Source organism: Petromyzon marinus, chromosome 61 (genome assembly GCF_048934315.1).
Source record: "Petromyzon marinus isolate PM22_M1 ecotype Great Lakes invasive population chromosome 61, UKy_Petmar_22M1.pri1.0, whole genome shotgun sequence".
In the NCBI taxonomy this organism is placed as follows: Eukaryota; Metazoa; Chordata; class Hyperoartia; order Petromyzontiformes; family Petromyzontidae; genus Petromyzon; species Petromyzon marinus.
This window is the reverse complement of record NC_133727.1, coordinates 9,672,282-9,693,158: the sequence shown is the minus strand read 5'-3', so window position 1 is coordinate 9,693,158 and position 20,877 is coordinate 9,672,282. Positions and strand designations below refer to the sequence as shown.

The following is a 20,877-nucleotide window of genomic DNA, read 5'->3' as shown; positions in this document are numbered from 1 at the left end:
GCGTTTACAGCATTATAACGGCAATACTAACATTATAACAGCATCCCCAGTATTATAAGAACATAAACGAACTTACAGACAATGATTCTTAAAGTCCCACAATGAACAGATCCACCTGTCTTCACTGAGACGCTATTTGTGCCTCAATTTTGTACTCTGTGTGATGGCTGACACCCTGCCTCATGGCTTAGAGAATTTTAAATCACAACTTCATGGTCACGTGACCAAACTCAACACCATATCAGGAAGTTCCTGTGTAATCAACACCCCCATACCTGCCATGGGGCAGAACAGTAACTGCCCCCCACCTGGGGATAACAAACGGAAGTCCTGGGGATAAATAAACAAATGGGAGCCTGGTTTGTACTGACAGTACAATATTCTACCCTTTGGAATTCCCTCTCACCCTCTCTTTATCCAAGCTTTTGTATCCTACCTCAATTCAAGAGATGCATTAGACTCGTTATCTATTGCAACTTTGACAGTGCCGCTTGTTGTTCGCCACTTGGAGTTTTGGGCCTTTGCTCAGCAACTGTGTTTTAAAAATATCCAAGCAACCTTTTTTACCCGTGTCACACCACTAAGAAACGAGTAGAGTCAAAGATATAATGTATGGAAATCGAGAGAGGAAAGGGATATATAGAAGATAAATAATGGGATATGAGAAGAAAAAGATGGAAAAGGAACTGAGAAATGGGAGCAATAGGCTCAGGAGTAATGAGGATCAGAAGAGGCTGTATGAAGGCTTTGACGCTGATACATAGAGGAGCACTATCTTGGTTTCACAACGGGGAGAGGAGATGGGTCCACAGTGGGGTTGGCCGATCAGGTGTCACGTCATTTACGGGAGGCTTGAGCGAGATTTATAGATAGCTATTATAAAATGGTGTAATTGTTTTTTTAGTTTTTACGGTGCATTATTGTTTTTCCCCCTTGCTGTATTTCCAGCGTGACTAAAAATTACTCATAAGTTATTTAAAAGTACGCCTTTTGGCGTCCTCTGGTCTAACGCCGTTTTGAGACTAGGCTAAAAAAACTGTTTCTGGTGTGGACCAATCAGTTCCAAAGACAATGCATGTATTTGATTTGAAGCTTTCGTGACTGCAGGAATTACTCTTTGGTTCTTTCGGTAAAGTCATGTAGAAAGAAAATAAATTAAATAATAGAATATGACGTTTCGATTGCAACACAAGCAACCGTCATCAGGAAGAACTAAATTTGAGAGAGAGACAAAACACAGACACGGAGACACACAGACAGAGACACAAGCAGACACAGAGACAGAGACACACAACATGGACACAAAAGACAAACGAGACCCAATACCTCTGTGTCGAGGCCTTTAATAGAGAGAGGGGGGGGGGGGGGCAGCGAGAGAGGTGGGTCTGCTGGGGCAGCTGCTGGAGCAGAAAAATTAGCATATCAATGAATCCACCCCGAAGCGACCGAGGGAGAGAAAGATCGAATGGCCCTATGAGAGCCTGGTAAATTTTAGAGAGAGAAATAGGCAGTTTAAGAAAACAAAATGTAGCAATTTTTTGGGAAATGTAATGCAATGCAACACAGAGAGTCAGCGTACACACAGTTAATGCATAGCCTGGTTAATTACGATCTCCAAAGATTGCTAAATTTGAAGTTAAGTGTGAAATTTGACAAACAGAGACACAGAGAGAGAAAAAAACTTACATCCTCAGACACACAGAAAGAGAGAAAACAAACTTACATCCTCCCCGTATAGGTGGTTCAAACTTTATTTGAAGCTTTCGTGACTGCAGTAATTACTCGTTGGTTCTTTCGGTAAAGTCACGAAGAAAGAAATTCAATTAAATAATAGAATACGACGTTTCAATTGCAACACAAGCAACCGTCATCAGGTATAACTCAATTTGAGAGACAAAACACAGACACGGAGACACACAGACAGACACACAGAGAGAGGCACACAACATAGACACAACAGAGACCCAATGCCGCTATGTCGAGACCTTAAATAGAGAGGGGGGGGCAGAGAAAGAGGTGGATCTGCTGGGGCAGCTGCTGGAGCAGAGAAATTAGCATTACTTTTTGGTTCTTTCGGTAAAATCACGTAGAAAGAAATTCAATTAAATAACAGAATACGACGTTTCGATTGCAACACAAGCAATCATCATCAGGTACGAATGAATGAGAGAAAAAAACCCTAGTAAACTCAGAAATATAATGCAATATAACACAGAGAGTCGGCTAACATAACAGTCAACACCCTACTTAGTTGATTACGTTTTTCCAAAGAGTACTAAATTTGAGAGAGAGAGAAAACACAGACACGGAGACACATAGACAGACACATAAGCAGAGAGAGACAAGACAGAGACACAGAGAGAGACACACACATAGCCATACAAAGAAACAATGCCTCTGTGTTGAGGCCTTAGAGAGAGAGGGGGGCAGAGGGAGAGAGGGGCTAGGTAGAGAAATTAGCATGTCAATGAGAGATTTTGAGCTTTCGTGACTGCAATAATTACTAGAGACAACACAGTGGCACAGAGAGAGAGAGAAAACTAACTCAATAAAACAAACTTAGTAAAATTTGGAAATGTAATGCAACTAGACAATTTAGACAAAAAAAATGTCCACATCTGATTGGGAACATGTACACAACATGACAGCCTCTTCAGCCGCCTCAATGTCAGCTAAATGCAAAGATAACCTGATTTCCAAGTTCAACCTTCATTCCAAGAAGAAGCCAGATCCACACGTTAAAAAGTCGGACGTTGACAAGACTGTTATCAATCAGAGTAATAATCCAATTTCCAACAGCCTTAAATCGGTTCTAGCTAAAGGGTGGAATTTCGCAGTCACCCCTAAACACATCCCAGTTGATGATATCATTGCCCAGGTCGACGTAGCCCTTAAGGGTTTGGGACATATTCCTTCAGACGTGGCAAGATCGGAAATCACTGCAATCCGCAAAAACGCTAAGACACCTATTAGCAACATCAGTAAGGATGAGCGCTTTGAGCTTTCTCCATTAAAAAAAAGAGATGACATAGTCATCCTTTCAGCCGACAAGGGCAATGTCACTGTCATCATGGACAAAACCACATACAATAACAAAATTCAGGACCTACTTAATGATGGTAGCTATACCAAAATCAATAGACATCCCACAAACTGCCTGGTTACGAAAACCAACAATATCATCACTGATTCGACATCTTTAATAGAACCAACCAAGCGGTTTTTCTTAAACCCTCTGGAGCTAGACCACCCAGATTGTATGGCTTACCAAAAATCCAAGGCACACCACTTCGTCCTATCGTCTCCACCATTGACTCACCCACCTACAAACTGGCCCGATTTCTGTCTGAGACCTAACAACCATTCACTGATAAGACCACCTCAGCTGTACTTAACTCAGCTCACTTGGTATCGTTAATTTAGGACATCTCACTAGCTCCAGGTGATTTGCTCGTTAGTTTCGATGTCGTCTCTGTTTACCAAAGTTTCTGTGCCCGACACCATTGCAATCATTGAAGATGTGGTCCAACAAGGACTGAATGCTGAAGTACCGGCCCTGGTGAGACACTGCCTCACCAACCCTTACTTCACCTGGAATGTAACATTCTACAAACAAGTTGAAGGTAACAATGGGTTCTCCCTTATCTCCAGTTGTAGCCAATGTTTTCATGGAAAAATTTGAGACAGATGCCATCCAGGCATTCACTTTACATCTGTCCTTGTGGAAGAGGTACGTAGATGACACATTCGTCATCTAGCCACATGGCCTACCAGGGACGAATTCTTCAACCACATCAATTCCATACACCCAGCCATCATATTCACCATTGAGGTGGAAAAGGATGGCAAGTTACCATTCTTGGATGTTTTAATCGAAAAGAGACCAGATGGCTCAATGGGACACTGTCTACAGGAAAGCCACCCATATGAATGCCTACCTAAAACCTGACTCCCACCACCATCCATCCCAAAAAATCGTTTGGTTTCTTGAATAAACACAAGATCCAGGTCCGATTCAACACATTACATAACATCCATGATCTGGTTCCGTCTGTAAAAGATGTGATTCCAGACATACAGTACCCTGGCGTCTACAATCTAAGTTGCCTCTGTGGTAGTAGTTACATTGGAGAAACCAAACGACATGTCTCGGACCGCATCCGTGAACACAAAGCAGACCTAAAACACGGTAGGACCAACACCTCGGCCGTGGCAGATCACTGTTATAATTCAGTAGGCTCACATGACATTGACTTTTCCAAGACAGAGGTTCTCTCATGCCACCTGGCTACCATGAGAGATTCGTTCAAGAGGCTATCCACATATACAAACACAGAGATAATTTCAACCGAGAAGATGGATTCTGGCTTAGCAATCATTGGAAGGATTTGATAAACTATTTCGGGTCTTAATTTATTGTTCACGCTTACGGTAGCTTTCAGACCGCATCCATTATTTTAGTCTCCCCCCTCCTCTTTTCCGAACATAGATGGACTCGTCCATCTGAATAACTGCCAAATCGCTCTCCGTGGTGCTAACGTTAATTTAAAAAAAACGCCACTTTGTTCAATTTTTTCTTGCTGTGGTTTTCAAACCTGATGATGATTGCTTGTGTTGCAGTCAAAACGTCGTGAGAATTTTATTGTTTTATATTTTAATTCTTTTATTGTTTCCCTTCTACGTGACTTTACCGAAAAAAACCAAGAATTTGAATTCCTGCAGTCACGAAAGCTTTAAATCCAAATTGGGGAAACTAAGCAACATGTCTCGGACCGTGTTCGTGAACATAAGGCAGATCTGAAACACGGTAGGACCAATACCTCAGCCGTGGCTGATCATTGTTTTAATGCTGTGGGCACACACGAAATTGATTTCTCCAAGACGAAGGTACTCTGCAAACCCACTGGCTATCAGCAAAGGTTCGTTCATGAAGCCATCCAGATATATAAACACAGACACAATTTCAACCAAGAAGATGGGTACAAACTGAGCAATCATTGGAAAGACGTTATTAACCAGGTTAAGTCATAACTGGCTGTGATGTTTAGTAGTTATTTTCGACTATCTGGTGTTACATTAACAAGTTAAATGCCTTTACATTAACAGGTTAATGTCTCACTAACACAGCCACCCTTGCTCGTTTTCCTTGATCTAGCAGTGGATCTATGGTCTTACATTGACATGCTATCTCTCACAATACAATGGTCACCCCTGCAGCATCATCATCGTGGAGGTTTCCCAGCTCTCTCCGATCTTACATTTACATGCAAATTTCTTCACTAGCCCCGCCCACTTCGCTTATGACCCTTTGGCTACACCCATCTAAAACCCTTATAACATCCTGCCTCAGCAGCTCTCACTATTTTTTCACCTGATGACGATTGATCGAAACATTTGATATTTTTATATATATTTTTTATATCTACGTGGCTTTACCGAAAGACCCAAAGAATATAAATTCCTGCAGTCACAAAAGCTTTAACTCAAAAATTTACATTAACTGCATATATTAACATATAATACATAAATTGTCACATTTTATGTGTATTTAGTTTTTTTTGTAATCACAATGTATACAACACACCTCATTCAATCCATGGGATCGGGAAACCAGCAACCAACGTTTTAGGCGTCACTCCGAGAGGCTGAATGTAGGCTGGATCTTGAGTCCAGGCCTCCTTGTGATCCTTACACCAGGCCTTGGGTCTTTGCTTCCACCCCAGGGTGGTACACAACCCAAAATGACAAAGAGAGAACCCCCACTGTCACCTTCCATGTGTATAATATTACTCCATACTGCATAGTGAAACAAGCAACTGTACTCACAACTGCCTTGCGTGCTTGGATCACTACTGCTGGTGTTGATGCTGCTGCGGCCTCAGCTGGTGCTGCTGCTTCTCCCACTTGTACTGCTTCTTATACTGATGCTGCTGCTTCTACTTCTGCTTTTTATGCTGTTGCTTAATCTGCTGATGCTGCTCTAACAGTAAACCCCCCTTTTATACTGGAATGTGCCAGTGGGGGTTGCCATCCCGTCCCGAGCCACATTGAGATAATTCCAGGTTCAACTGGTCCGGAAGGTTCAACTGGTCCGGAAAGCAGTCGAGTCAGACTCAGAGGCTCCTCTTTCCAGCATCCATACTGAGGATTACACGCTGAACTTTTTATTGAAATTCAAGGAGCCATACGGGCAGATGATGGTGCAGTGGATGCAGCTACTCAAAGAGTATCGGTAACACCAATGCCCTCTTTCTCAGACAACCAGTCAACGAGGCCACACCCAGGCAGGTGGCCTGCCCCTGCTTCACTGGTGGGAGGTGCTGGCTGCCAAGGTTTAGTGAGCCAGCTGAGGATAACCTTTCACCTGGGTCGCATGATCTCCGAGCCACTCGCCGGGCCCGATGGGGTGGCTGCCATTAACCCGAGTGCGAATGCGAATGTTGGGGCAAGGGGGGGACAGCGGAGGAGGCTCCAGCAGCAGGTAACTTTGTTCATGGCATGAACTGTGCCTTTCAAACGTTGACACTTGAAGAGCTGTGCCAGGAAAAACTCCGGGATCCTCAGCTGGTTGTGGTACTCGAGAGCGTTGTTAGCAGGAGAGGCAGAGGTTCGCAAGAACCCTAGGCAGTTCCTGTTCCCGAGGTTGACACTGACAGAGGGTGTCGCTCAGGAGACACCGTCTGCAGAGCTGCCAGGCAGAGTTACTGCGGCTGGCCCACGGCCACCCATTGGCTGGGCACAATGGGGCAGAACGAACGTTAGGCATGCTCCATCGATGCTACCTTTGGCCGCAAATGGCAGCTGATGTGAATGCATAGGTACATGGGTGCATGGACTGTCAGCGACATGGCAAGAAGCCTGTCTGACAACCCGTACTCCGACAGCCTCTGCTTGTGTCTGTATAGATCCAGCTAGCTGGGTTGGATTTCATGGGGCCAATGTTAACCACAGGGCACGGCAACAAGTACATCATGGTAGCGTTGGGGTACCCGTCTGGTTTTCCATCGACGTGGCCATTTCCGACAAATGCTCAGAGATGGTGGCCGAGGCGTTCGCATTCCCTACATTCTGCAATAAGACATGCTGGGGAGTGTAGCGACCAACCAGGGCAGTGAGTTCGAGTCAGCCCTGTTCCAGTCCCTTTACAGCCGCCTGGATATCGAGAAGGTATGGAGCACAGCCAACCAACCCGAGACCAACAGCCTGGTTGAGCAGTTCAACAGTACCTTGGCCAGTATGCTGTCCCACCTAGCCACTGAGAACTAGCAAAACTGGGACCTGCACCTGCTCTACGTGCTGTACGCTTATCGAACAAAGCAGTAGACCTCCACCAGGGAGACCCCATCCCGGACCCTGTACGGGGAGGAGGCTTGCATGCTTGCAGACCTGCTATTCAGCGAAGAGGAACTGCAATCACCCGGGGCGGAGCACCCCTTACACCAATGCATTGGCACCATTCGAGAGGTTCGTGCAAACACTTGGCAGGAGGGCGAGAGGGCACACCAGCAGCAGGAGCACAGCAACCCGCATCAGGTGATGGCCTCGCACTTTAAGCCTAGGGAGCACGTGTGGCTCTACAATCCGATCCCCAAGCTGGGCCAGTGTGCCAAGCTCATTCACCCTTGGACAGGGCCATTGCAAGTGCAGAGCCAGGTTTCATGCTGGATGCTAGAGGTCAAAAGAGCGGGAATCCCCCCGGTGAAACGTGGTGAAACATGCGTCGGCTGTGGCAGTGCCAACCCCACCATCGAGGCCAGGGCAGAGGCAAAGACCACCCAGCTCCGGCGACCACAAAAGGCCGGTATGTACCACTAGCATATCGGCTGCGATACCAGGAGCCGGAGACCCTTAACCTGCGTGTACTTAAGTTGGTTTCTCAGATGGAGAGACAGGTGCTGGCGAGGCCACGGGCACCGAAGGAGAGTGGACGGGTGCCCCGGTCAATATGACTACTACAAGACTATGGCTCCAGTGTGTTGGAGGCGTGAGAGTCCACGGGGGCTGAGAACTTGTGCCTGCGGGTGCTCTGTGGAGCCATAAACCACCGGGCGAGGCCCTATGCTGAATCCTGCACTTTTACCGCTAATGTGGGCTGGACAGGTGCCCCAGGGGGTCCAGTTTTAACATGTTAACATGAGTGCATACCCATAATTGCTATCACTGCCATGCAAATGAAGATGGGTACACAATTTCGACGAGGACAAAGCAACATTTGTCTAGAGGTCCCTGTGTTGGCTATAGAGTGGCAAGCTGAATGGTGATGACACATGTTAACGTTAGGACTGCCATTACTCATACCTCGGACAAAGGTTTTAGGCCAAGTCACTCCTAGTTGGAGACCTATGTGTTTTCCTAATGTACGAGGTTCAATGTTGATCGAATACGAGGTGGTCCCCAAAATAAAGATGGAAATGGCCGTGCCGAAGCCCATTGGAACGACCACTTATCACTGGGAGTAATTCAAGAGATTATTGACAGTTAACGGGTGGTTGAGGGAGGAGGGGAGGGATGAAATGGGAGAGTGTGTTATGTGATCGGCGCTGGCGAATCCTACACGACCCCTCCTCGATTGATAGCGAATCAGGGAGCAAGGGCCCAGAGCAGGTGAATACCAGGAAGAGGGAGAGACAAGGCTTGAAGGAGCAGCATGATGGAGAGTGGAAGTATGTGGAAAAACTGGAAGGCATTGGGTTCAATTGGAACACATACCTTTTGGGTTCGAGTGCCACCGTGCCGTGCACACCAGGTTGAGTCACCCCAGAAAGCTCCTCTTAAGCCCAGTCAAACCCGAAGTCAAATAATACATGTTACACGCTTTGTGTCGTATTGGTCTTTAAATTGTTGATTATAATGCGTCGGGTGTGCGAGTGAGTGCTGTTGTTAGGCATGTAGATAACTCTATGAGAGGGCTCAGCCCAAACGGGAGGACCTCGGTGTAGAAAACCTTCCCTGCCACCAGCGATGCGTGCACAGGGTCTTCACACAGATGAACCATCTCCCTGAGCCATGGGAAGGCCACGTGACCTCGGGTGGAGAGGGCATTTGTGGGTATGTGGGGCCAGGGGGCGTGTTTAGGTTGTGCGCACTCCACCCCTGTAGAGATATACACATATATACATATTTGATTTTAAGCTTTCCTGACTACAGGGATTCATATTCTTGGTTCTTTCGGTAAAGTCACGTAGAAGGGAAACAATAAAAGAATACAAATATACAACAAGAAAATTCTCACGACGTTTCGACTGCAACACAAGCAATCATCATCACCTGATGATGATTGATTGTAAGCAAGATGATTGATTGCTTGTGTTGCAGTCGAAACGTCGTGAGAATTTTATTGTTTTATATTTTTATTATTTTATTATTTCCCTTCTACGTGACTTTACCGAAAGAACCAAGAATACATATATACATGTCCACATGCAAATAATGGTACAGATATATAGTGCCTTGACGCCTGTGGGAGGTTAGGTACACCTTGAAGCCAGGTGAAGTGTTGAAGGCTTGCCGAGAGGAAACTAAGCAAGTTACTGGTTACTAAGCAAGTTACCAGTTACTGGTTACATATCGGTACGTAAAACAAAGCCTGAACAGACTGTTGTGGCAAGTTCTGTTAGCGACCAACTGTGAAGGCCTGCATGGCACAAGAGGGGGTGGTGGCCAGAACCACGCACGGCAGCCTTTGTTGCCCAAGTGGCGATGTTTACACTTTGCACCAGGTACTCATTTGAGGCTGAATCGATCTTGGAAAGGCCCAGAAACGGTTCAGATAATCGTCCCTGCTATTGACTATGAGTGGGAATCGAACCTGGGTCGCCTATTTCGAGCGCAGCATGCTAACTGCGATGCTATTTCTCTCCATATATATAGGTACGTAGATACACAGACACATCCATATTCGTGTAGAGATATCCACCTCCATAGAGACACACTTAGAAACCAATTATCGCACGGGTGCCTGACTCAACGAAATGGGGAGTGGAATATTAACCGCTATGTTTTCAGTTTTCAGTTTCATTTATTTGGTACTAGCTGTACTACCCGGCTTCGACCGGGACTTGGATTCACCACGCCCGCCGCCTTTGTCTCCCCAGTGGCGATGTTCACACAGCAGAGCTGTTACTCGTTTGATGCTGAGTCGACCTAGGGGAGGCCCAGGACCGGTAAAAATAATCGTCGCCAGTGGTGGCCGTGAGCGGAAATCGATCTCAGGTCACCGGGTTCGTAGCGCGGCGCGCTAACCACTACACTACAATGCGTTACGCTTCCATATGCGCGGGTCACATGACAGATTTGACGTCACAGCTCACTTGCCGTGCAAAAAAAATGCATTATTGAGCTCCTCCCCCCCCCCCCCAAAAAAAACCGAAAGTGTATTTTTATTAATTTTGCATGGTGTACAGTCTAGAAAGTACCCACATGGCAAATTTCAAGTTTGTTACATGTCGGGAAGTACGCTAAACATTTTGAACAGACACACATATTCACAACTTTGCCTTTTATATATATGGAGATAGCCCTGTAAGCCATTCGGCTCTTGAATCGGGTGCAACCGCAAACAAACAAAAGCAGGAAGAAGAAACATCTTAAAGTGACTGCGCAAACAGAAAAGTCCAGGAAAAAACAGAAAAATATTCCAGAAAAAGCACCGTATATCAATGATGTGTGCAAAAATCCCAGTGGGATGCAAGTGAGGTTGTGAGATGCAGAGTGGTTGCTCAGTCGAGATTTGTGATTTTTTTTTGGCCAAGCTGGGGAGGCCAAAATTAAATTTACGAGATCTGGAACTCGAGGGAAAACATACATAAACTACCGTTATCTCCAAAAAATTAGGATGGATTGATGGCCAAGTTTTCGAGGTGGCATTAATCCGATAAGAAATCAATTATTTATTCGTATGCACTACTGGGCTACGTTTCAGAAGGAGGAGAAGAGAAGAGAAGAGTAGGGCCAGGGCACTTGGGTCCAGATAGCGCTGAGGGGGGCAGAGAGCCAGGGGCAACCCTGACGATTATGTTGGTCGTGTGCTCCCGTGCTTGTAAGGCTGCTCTCGACAGGAGACGTGCATTGCACGAGAACGTCTGAAACGCCGAGTAACCACTCAAGAGGTATAGTGGTAAAGCAGTGGCGATTCTCAAATCAGATTAAAGATTTTCAGTTGTCAACAAATATAGACCCTATATATACCGCAAGTTAAATTAAGGACACTTAAAGTGAGTGTTGAGGGATTAAATATTGGAGGAAAAAGAGAACACATGTGTGCCTACTGCAGAAGTAAAGGCATTGCACCAAACTGCGCTAAAAGGGCACGTGCCATGCATGACACGAGCTAAACAGAAAAGTGACTAAATCAATAAGCCAGTAAATAATTATGGTGAAGACACGTCTATACGTCGGACATTGAAGGAAGAGCATCATTGTTCTACACGTGGTCAAAGCCCTACCACACCTGACATTCAAGAAAGAAGAACATTATAATTCAACACACAGATCTTGCATTGAAGAAGAGGCTGCCCTTCGTCAAAAGAATTCACAACTCCTGGCGGCGATTGGGAAGCTTTTCGACGCCGTTTTGCCGCCGCCTACAAGTTAGCAAATTGGACTGAGGAGGAGGCGCTACGTGTGCTGCCCACAGTGTTGGACGACGACGCTCTGGCGGCCTTCGACGCTATTCCTGAAGAGGACAAGACCTCCCTGCCACAAGTCCTGGCCCAGATGACGCTCATCTACGCTCCTCAGTCTCACAAGTGCCACAAGTTCGCCATGCGGAAGCGAGGAGAGGCCGTGACGCCGCTTGCCTTCCGCAAGCGGCGTCTCGCTCAGGATCGCGCGGTGCCTGGAGGCACGCTTCAGCATTCAGCAACGCTCCGACGTGGCTGCAGGAGTCCTAGCCATTAGGGAAGACGGATCATCTCCAGGAGCATAAGCTTCCTTCTCCGAGGGTAGGGGAAGGAGTGCCGAGGCGAGTCTACACGACGATCGTGGACGTCCAAGGGATCCTTCTCGTCACCAGAGGGATGGACCGGCGGTGTGCTTTAAATGCGCCCTGCCAGGACACGTCTCCATCGGCTGCCGCGCTCCACAACCAAGACCTCCTACGACGCCGCAGTTCTACAACCGACCCTCCTCCTCTCATCGGGGCCCACAGGTAAGTCGCGGTGCACCCCACACACAGCCAAACCACCCACCTCATGCATCGGGTTCGGGGTCGCGGATCGTCGGGCCATGTTGGGATGCGTCACGTGTGGGCCGCGCTGTTACGGGTGAAGAAGGGTGGTCGTGGGGTCCCGCGCAATTACACGCCTTGGGTCGCCGCGTTATTGCCGTTCCAGCAATGGCCAGCCGTACCGTTAAAATCCCCCCGGCGCACAAATGTTAATTCCCCTGCGGTTAAAGAAACAACTTGATAGGAAAAATTCAAAGGAAGGGATGTTGTTGGTTCCTTCCAACAAGGCGGCTTGGGGCGAAACCTTATTGTTTGCGCAGACCTTGGTGGCAAATAATCAAGACGCATTTATCCAGGTTTTAAATACCAGTTCGGTCGCGTCAATCATACAAGATGGTTTTGTTTTAGCTCATGCGTCGACCGCGTCTTGTGATTTCTAAACTAGCGGGAATGCAGCCATCGTGGCAGCTGCTGGGCAGATTGAGCAACATGATTTGGCATGGTTTGATGCACTTTGCACAGAGAGCAAAGATTTGTCACCTGAACAGAAGCTTGACTTGCATGTGCTTCTGGAAGAGTTCGCCGATGTTCTTTGGTTCTTTCGGTAAAGTCACGTAGAATGAGAATAAAATAATAAATTGATAAAATAAAATAACGCAATAAAATTCTCACAACGTCGTGATAATTTTTCTCACAACGTCGTGAGAATTTTATTGTGTTATTTTATTTTATCAATTTATTATTTTATTCTCATTCTACGTGACTTTACCGAAAGAACCAAAGAAGATGAATCCTTGCAGTCACAAAAGCATTAAATCGAAAGTTCGCCGATGTTTTCAGTAAATCTAAATTTGACATTGGCTGCACACCTCTGTTACACCATCATATCGAGACAGGAGATTCCGCACCCATTCGGCAAAATCCCTACAGATTAAGCCCTAGAGAGAAGGACCATATGCGCTGTGAGGTTGACGAGATGTTGGCCGCCGAAATTATCTCCCCGTCAAACAGCCCGTGGGGGGCCCTCATTGTGCTTGTTAAAAAAACAAGATGGGAATCTACGCTTTTGTGTTGATTTCCGGAAACTTAACAAAGTTTCCATAGCAGATGCTTACCCGCTCCCGCGGATGGATGACTCGCTAGACGCTTTGTCGGGGGCAAAGTTATTCTTCACCCTTGATTTACTGTCAGGGTTCCGGCAGTTACCTCTCGACGGCAGCTCCCAGCCTAAGACCGTGTTCCGCACACCACAAGGACCTTTTCAAATTTAACCGGCTCCCGATGAGATTAAACTCGGCCCCAGCAATCTTCTAAAAATTGGATGGAATTGGTGTTGGCGGGACTACAATGAGATGCGTGCCTGATCTACCTTTGACGACGTCATTGTATTCAGCCGTACGTTCAAGGAACACCTAGGAAGGTTGAACGTGTTTTTTCTCGAAATACGGGCCGCAAAATTAAAATTTTAAACCGCAGAAATGCCACCTGTTGCAAAGGTCTGTCCAGTACCTCGGCCACATTGTCAGCGAATCGGGGATATCGACGGACCCTGACAAAACTATGTGCGTACGCACATGGCCAACCCCCACATCAGTGGGTGAGGTGCACAGTTTTGTTGGATTCGCGTCGTACAGACGTTTTGTCCCCGGATTCGCTACAATCGCTAAGCCGCTCCATGTCCTCATGACCAAGGGACAGAAATTTCGGTAGGGGGAGGAGTAGGAGGCTGCATTTGCCAAACTGCGCGATAGCCTGGCCAATGCGCCACCCCTTCAGTACCCCAATGTTTTTCTCCCCTTCATTCCGGACACAAACACCAGTAACACTGGCATAGGCGCTCTATTATCACAGGTGTGGACGGCGTCGAGCGGGTGGTTGCGGAACAGCGCTACTGCGTTACACGCCGAGAATTGCTGGCTATAGTTTTTTTTTATCCAGCAGTACCGTCCGTACCTTTATGGATGCAAATTCACTGTACGCTCGGACCATGCAGCCTTGTAGTATGCGCTGCGCGTCGAACAGCCATCAGGTCAACTCTCACGCTGGCTCGAAGTCCTTCAGGACTACACAAATGCTGACGCCCTGTCACGATTGCCACCCAGTGACAACTGTGCGTGCATTTCGGGCGCGGGACTATGCAAACCCGCTGACACAGTACCACCCCGGACTGTCGTTGTGGCAGCTGCTGCTGCACACACAGACGTGCCCGACATGCGGGATTGTACGCTCGGCCTCTCTAATGCTGAGTGGGGATGACTCCAGATGGAGAACGCCTCGCTCTTTAAAATTAGACGCCGTATTAACAACTCCAAGGCAGAGGAAAACCGACGAGTCTGCTCTTCGGTGATCATCTCAGGAGGCCTGCTAATGAAATGGGACGCAGAGTTGCTACAGTACAACATAGTGGTTCCAACCGTCTTGCGGGAGAAGCTGATATGGGTAATGCATGAATCGCGTAATGCATCTCGGCGTCCAACAGACTTTATCTACGTTCCGCCTACATTTTTTTTGGCCGGGTATGGCGGCAGACGTACAAGATGTGTTGAAGGGATGCACGTAATGTGCTCGCTGGAAACCGCCGCCGAAAGTGGCCTGCCCTCCATTTAAATCAATCCGTGTATCCCGGGTCAACGAGCTCGTGGCACTTGACATGCTCGGCCCATTTCCCACCACCCCAAGGGGTAATAAATACTTACTAGTGGGCGTCGAGTACCTTTCGTGGTGGTCGATGGCCTGGCCCGTGCCGGACCAGTCAGCTGCTACCATTACTGGTGCTTTCTTACATGGTATGTTCTGGATAAAGGAGCCCCGGAACGCCTCCGCAGAGACCAAGGGAAAAATTTCTCTTCTAAATTACTCAAGGAAATGTGCGGCCTATTGGGCACAAAAAAGTACGTACCTCACCTTATCACCCGCAGACCGATGGTATGGTGGAACGCTTACACAGGATGCTAACATCCATGCTGTGTCACCAGGTCACTGAAGATCAGTCTGACTGGGACCTGCACATTCCTGGTGTCCTCGCTGCGTACAGATTGGCCCCACACGCATCCACCGGCTTCTCGACATTTTTTCTCATGTATGGGAGGGAGTATGATCCACCCATCGAGGTTCAATTGAACCCTGACCTGGGAAAGAGTAAACTCATCGACCCCATGCGCCTTACCCTCAAGTGCTTGTGAGAGGCTAGAGAGGCCTCTCAGGGAAATTTGGGCCGAAGGCAAGCGGAACTAAATGGGAGCCGGGTGATAAGGCATGGCTACATTGCCCCCAAGTTCATGTAGGTATATCCCCAAAATTGTACAAGCCCTGGCAGGGTCCCATCACAATCATTGAGGTAGCAAGCCCGCAGAGTGTATGCATTCAGATCGGTCGCAGGCGCTGGTTCGTGCATGCGTCGCGACTCAAACCTTTTTATCCGCGCACCCTCGTCTCTCCGACTCTCAACACGGCCGTGAAAAATCGTGAGTACGTAAGAGGAGTGAGGGACAGCGTGAGGACTCCACAAGGACTTAATTCGAGAAATGCGAGGAGGGTTGGGAACATCGAGGTGAGACGCTGCTCGCTGGGTGGCTTCGGCTCCGGGTCACGTAGTATTTACTTGCAGTCACGCCGGGAATAAACTCTAGCATAGAATACCGACATTGTGTGGTTTCTTTGTGTGGAAAAAGCGTAGGTGTGGCGTGAGTGTGCGTACGTGGAAAGCGCGCGCGGGTATTCAGTGAATAAGCTGCCCTGCGTCTATGTCCACGTGCTCGCGCCCGCTGCGTGTGTTGGCACAACGTATTAAGGCTGAATATTATCCGCAACGCGATCGCCGACGTACCCGATGCCCGCGCTCGCGTGTGCATTTACCCCGCGTGTTTTACGCAGTGTTTTTACGCTGCGACGCTCGCATTAAGGGTGTCCGCGTGTACGTAATTCGAGTGGGTGTGTACAGGTGCCACGTGGGGAGTAATTAATTAACTACGCCCGCGGGCTCGCGCTCGCAGTAAATGTTTGCACAGCGGATTAACGCGTGAATATTGTCATAAATAGCTCGAACGTGGTGCTGGGAATTAGCGCGCGAATATCCTCATTAACGCGAGCACCTGTACCCACGTTTGCGCTCGCCCATGCGCGTTTGCTCTGGGATTAACACGCGTGTATTGTCATCAATAGTGTGCCGTTGCCCTGGGAATTAACGCGCGAATCTTGCCATCATTAATTCGCCGTTGCACGTGGTGCTTGTGCCGTTGTGATTGCGTGTGTGGAGCTGCGCCACGTGGTACACGAGTACGCAGGTGCTTATTCATACAGCCATTTTTATCGCGTACACGTGGTGGGCAGCAGGTCCGGTTGTGCGCGCTTCCGCAGCCCCGCAGCGTGGGTGGTGGTGGGTTACGTGAGGAGTGTGTGGGTTAACCCGAAGTGGTGAGGAGCCAACCACGAGCCATGCCCCACAGAGAGGGCGCGGAGGCGGCGAGGCCAGAGACCCGTTCGGCGTCAGCGCGGCGGGGAGAGGATGGAGGCCAGTCCCCACACACCCGGTTAGCCGGGCCATGAACTAGGGGACGTTGTCCCTCAGGCATCTGCGGACTCTCTACCCACAGGATCCCAGTGCTAAAGAACCCCGGAGCGACCGGCTCCTCCTGCAAGAGGCGGACTGCCTCCGATGTCTCCTCATCCTTGCCATCCTCCGGAGAAGACCAACCCATCAGGACCACTTCTACCTGTCCCTGGAGGACCAGCGACAAGGACACGCTTGAAAACCAGCCATTTAAAGTGACTCTCATGTTCACTGGAGCGACAAGTCCTACTACCGCCGGATTACGTTCTATACCTGTTATCATTGTAGGTTTGTTACAGCCAGGGTCGGCTGTCTTTTGTAAAAGGGGGGGGGGGGTAGTGTAATGCCAGTACATCCTGTCATTCGGGTAATCAGGGGAGCGAGCCTAGTGGAACTCCGGTACATCCCGTCATTCGGGTCATTAAGGGAGAGAGACTGCTGCGGCGTTGGACCAGAAGAAAGGCGTAGCTAGAGGGCGGGGGGAGAAGGTCCTCTAGGGGGATAAAAGGGCAGCGTGCTACAGTAAAGGGGTCGTCATTGTGGGTAACACTCGGTGGGTCGGGTCACGTTGTCGGGTTGGGATCTTCAATAGCCTCGTGTGTAAGGGGGTTGCACAGTGTTGCACAGGGGCAGTGATGTTACACCAATTATAGAACCCGTCCCGTAAGGGAAGTGTTAAATAAAGGCTCGCCTCAACTCATGTGGTGTGTATGTCTTAATTGAAGCACTACACAAGCAATCGTCATCAGGTGAAAAAAATAAAGCGGGAGAGCTGCTGAGGCAGGAAAAAATAGAGCTATATGGAGGATATTTGTCTATGTCTTTGTACCAGGTGTGTGTGCATGTCCACTGTGGTTAGCGAGCACCTATGGAAGCCGGCACAGAACACGAGTGGGTGGGTGGCCAGCACCATGCCCGACCGCGTTTGTCTCCCGATTGAACGTGTTTACACACCGCACCTCGTACTCATTTGGGGCTGCGTCGACCTATAAGTGGAGGCCCACGACCGGTTCAGATAATAATCGTCACTGGTGTTGGCGGTGGGCGAGAATCGAACCAGGACCATCTGTTTTGTAGCGCAGCATGCTAACCGCTACACTACCGCTCCTCAGGGTCACACATACAGTGAGGGAAAAAAGTATTTGATCCCCTGCTGATTTTGTACGTTTGCCCAATCACGAAGAAATGGTCAGTCTATAATTTTAATGGTAGGTTTATTTGAACAGTGAGAGACAGAATAGCAACAAAAAAAATCCAGAAAAACGCATGTCAAAAATGTTATAAATTGATTTGCATTTTAATGAGGGAAATAAGTATTTGACCCCTCTGCAAAACATGACTTAGTACTTGGTGGCAAAACCCTTGTTGGCAATCACAGAGGTCAGACGTTTATTGTAGTTGGCCACCAGGTTTGCACACATCTCAGGAGGGATTTTGTCCCACTCCTCTTTGCAGATCTTCTCCAAGTCATTAAGGTTTCGAGGCTGACGTTTGGCAACTCGAACCTTCAGCTCCCTCCACAGAGTTTCTATGGGATTAAGGTCTGGAGACTGGCTAGGCCACTACAGGACCTTAATGTGCTTCTTCTTGAGCCACTCCTTTGTTGCCTTGGCCGTGTGTTTTGGGTCATTGTCATGCTGGAATACCCATCCACGACCCATTTTCAATACCCTGGCTGAGGGAAGGAGGTTCTCACCCAAGATTTGATGGTACATGCCCCGTCCATCATCCCTTTGATGCGGTGAAGTTGTCCTTTTCCTTTAGCAGAAAAACACCCCCAAAGCATAATGTTTCCACCTCCATGTTTGACGGTGGGGATGGTGTTCTTGGGGTCATGATGCCAAAGAGCTCCATTTTGGTCTCATCTGACCACAACACTTTCACCCAGTTGTCCTCTGAATCATTCAGATGTCCATTCGCAAACTTCAGACGGGCATGTATATGTGCTTTCTTGAGCAGGGGGACCTTGCGGGCGCTGCAGGATTTCAGTCCTTCACGGCGTAGTGTGTTACCAATTGTTTTCTTCGTGATTATGGTCCCAGCTGCCTTGAGATCATTGACAAGATCCTCCCGTGTAGTTCTGGGCTGATTCTGCACCGTTCTCATGATCATTGCAACTCCACGAGGTGAGATCTTGCATGTAGCCCCAGGCCGAGGGAGATTGACAGTTCTTTTGTGTTTCTTCCATTTGCGAATAATCGCACCAACTGTTGTCACCTTCTTACCAAGCTGCTTGGCAATGCTCTTGTCGCCCATTCCAGCATTTTGTAGGTCTACAATCTTGTCCCTGACATCCTTGGAGAGCTCTTTGGTCTTGGCCATGGTGGAGATTTTGGAATCTGATTGATTGATTGCTTCTGTGGACAGGTGTCTTTTATACAGGTAACAAGCTGAGATTAGAAGCACTCCCTTTAAGAGTGTGCTCCTAATCTCAGCTCGTTACCTGTATAAAAGACACCTGGGAGCCAGAAATCTTTCTGATTTGGAGGGGGTCAAATACTTATTTCCCTCTTTAAAATGCAAATCAATTTATAACATTTTTTACATGCGTTTTTCTGGATTTTCTTGTTTATTCTGTCTCTCACTCTTCAAATAAACCTACCATTAAAATTATAGACTGATCATTTCTTTGTCAGTGGGCAAACGTACATAATCAGCAGGGGATCAAATACTTTTTTCCCTCACTGTACACACTGGGCCACACACACACTGGGTCACATATGCTGAGTCACAAACACAGTGTTGTCATTAACACGCAAAGCATTGAGTTGTTTATGTTGGTTATGTTTCTGCACCACCACTTTCAACTAGAAACCAGGTGAATTGTATCCATTCCACACCAACCAATGGATCAAATAATTGCAGGAAATTATGGCAGAGTTTAATGAAGACCGCAGCGTAATCGTGCCAAATACAAAACAAAAACCAATGTTCAACAAGGGAAACATTTTTTTCTTGAACAAAAATATATAAAATATATTGTTGAAGAAACACACCTGGATCAGAGTACACACGCAGGGTAGAGACATCGTCGTTACATTGGTATTCATCGAGTGGAGAGACCATGATGATAATTACAGTGAGAGATGGAGAGAGAAGCTTGTGGAGTAGAGAACAACACGTGTGCTCGTACATGTGTGAGTATGTGTCTTCATAGGAGCAGCGATAGTGTAGCGGTTAGCACGCTACGCTTTGAACCCAGCGACCCGAGTTCAATTCCTGCTCACTGTCAACACCAGTGACGATGATCAGAACCGGTCCTGGGCCTCCCCTAGGTCAACTCAGCCGAAAATGAGTACCTGGTGTGATGTGGATACATCGCCAATAGGGAGACAAAGGCGGCCGGGCGTGGTGTTGGCCACCCCCCCCCCCTCGTGTGCCATGGCGGCCTTCATAGGTGCTCGCTAATAGCACTTGCCTCAAAAGTCTATTAAGGTTCCATACTCTTTGGTTCTATTCGGTAAAGTCACGTAGGTAAAAAATTAATAAAACAAAAATCACGACGTTTCGGCCACAACACAAGCGGCCTTTATCAAGTGAAGGGACCAACCTGTCCAGCGGACAGCGTTGGAGTGAAGAAAGCCAAGCTGCTGGTCGCCTCCCTTTAAGCCGTGAGGGGGCAAACAGCAAACGCCCTGACAAAGGAAATTATCATGAAACGCACCACTGACAAAGCTTGGAATTAGCACAAGATGATAATACACCACCCTGGGAGTTTGGAATACCACTACTAGAATAAATATACTGTACCATTGAAATTTAAATTTGAAGCTTTCGTGCCTGCAAGGATCCATACTCATTGGTTCTATTAGGTAAAGTCACGTAGGTAAAAAATAAAACAACAAAAATCACGACTTTGGAAGTTTGGAGTGCCACTATTTGAAATAAATATACTGTACCATTGAAATTAGTTTAATGTTTGGTTCGATTTAGAACATCTTTCCAATGGTTGCTTAATTTGAAACCATCTTCTCGGTTGAAATTGTGTCTGTGTTTGTAAATCTGAATTGCCTCTGTCGGTTTGCATAGGACCTTGGTATCGGATAAAATTATATCGTGATCACCCACAGCGTTGAAACAATGATCAGCTACGGCAGAAGAATTCGTTCTGCCGTGTTTCAAATCTGATTTGTGCTCGCGAATTCGGTCAGAGACATGTCGT

General features: G+C 47.6%; 1 long non-coding RNA gene across 1 annotated transcript in view; it reads right to left on the bottom strand.

Moving 5' to 3' along the window:
- LOC142906086 (uncharacterized) overlaps positions 1-6,194 on the bottom strand; it is a 31,023-nt gene extending 24,829 nt beyond the window's left edge. The window contains exons 1-2 of the long non-coding RNA XR_012930053.1: positions 5,827-6,194; positions 5,585-5,711 (exon numbers count right to left, since the gene is read on the bottom strand). This is a non-coding gene — a long non-coding RNA (uncharacterized LOC142906086). The remainder of the gene's footprint in view (positions 1-5,584; positions 5,712-5,826) is intronic.
- Between the last annotated feature and the right edge of the window lie 14,683 nt (positions 6,195-20,877).